The sequence below is a fragment of the Triticum dicoccoides genome, chromosome 7B (genome assembly GCF_002162155.2).
Source record: "Triticum dicoccoides isolate Atlit2015 ecotype Zavitan chromosome 7B, WEW_v2.0, whole genome shotgun sequence".
Lineage (NCBI taxonomy): Eukaryota > Viridiplantae > Streptophyta > Magnoliopsida > Poales > Poaceae > Triticum > Triticum dicoccoides.
This window is the reverse complement of record NC_041393.1, coordinates 637479098-637480398: the sequence shown is the minus strand read 5'-3', so window position 1 is coordinate 637480398 and position 1301 is coordinate 637479098.

Sequence of the window (1301 nt, the reverse complement as noted above, 5' to 3'; positions counted from 1 at the left end):
TAGGGAAACTGTTACCGATACTTTTTGTATTGTACATCAATTCCTCGAAAGCATGCCCTTAATGAAGACATAACTGCTTCAGGACTGGCTCAAGCTCAACTAGATAAGATTATAAACATAGATTTATATGAAGTTTTACTACTGAGGCACTGAGCTAACCATACAGCCGTAATTACTTCAGACTAGATCACACTTCAGTTTGTACTGCCAAAGCAAAGAGACGGAAACTGGTTTAATGAAACAACTCAAATAAGTATGATGTCGTCCAACAGATTTGCCCCCATTGTGCAGAAGAACGTGTGTTCCTATGTCCAACTGTCCAAGAGAGGACGGGAGATAATATTGCAATGACGGGCCTGGTTTGGACGCGGCTTAGGCTCATGGACACCTCCTGTCCATACCATTCAGTATAGCTTTGAGATCCGTGCTAGACAACTAACTTACTGCGTGAAATTTTCTCTTTTTTGTTGCTTCCACATAAAACAACATATGAACTCCAAACTTTGCAAGATAGCAAAATATTCTTACTACAATGAGAGAAAAAACTTACAGATTTTTTTGACCAACATAAATATACAAAATGGGTTTTTCTTTATTAAAAAATGTTACTCTTAGTACTCATGATGCATGAAAAAATCTGAAAGTTTTTTCCCACATTCTAGTTAGAATGTTTTGTTGTGCTGCAAAAGTCTGAAGTTGATATGTTGCTTTATTTGGAAGAAACAAAAAAGAGAAAAGTTCTTGCACGAATCGTGATGCAGAGATGGATGGCTAGATAAGGGGGTGCACCTAAGCCTAAGCTCTACAGAATATTTTCCGGGTTTTTTTGCGTACTTACTTGTGTAGAAGCAGCCGGTAGCACGCGTGGTGATCTGCTTCAAAGGCGCCTCCTCCGATCGTGGCAGGAATGGATGGTGTGGGTGCAAATGCAGGGGAGGCCGGCCGGTGTGCTAGAAGGTACGGGACGGCAGATCGAGCTAGCTAGGGAGGGGCGGGAGGAAGGATCACTCATCTGAGATGAAGCAGTAATCTTTGCTTAGTACTAGTAATTGGTTTGGTGGTTGCGGTTGCAGCGGGGGCTAGGAGAAGATGATCAATTAAAGTAAAGTAAAGAGCCGAGCAAACCTGATAGAGATAAGGTGGAGATGGGCGGAGGGAGAAGAAATCGACCCCAGCTTCTTTCTTTCTTTATTGGGTCTGCGCCGCGGCGGCCCCGGAGGGGCGCAACAGCAAGAGGAGGCGACGCAGGAGGAATCAGCGGAGGAGAGGCGAGAAGGAATGGGGACGGAATGGAGGGCAAC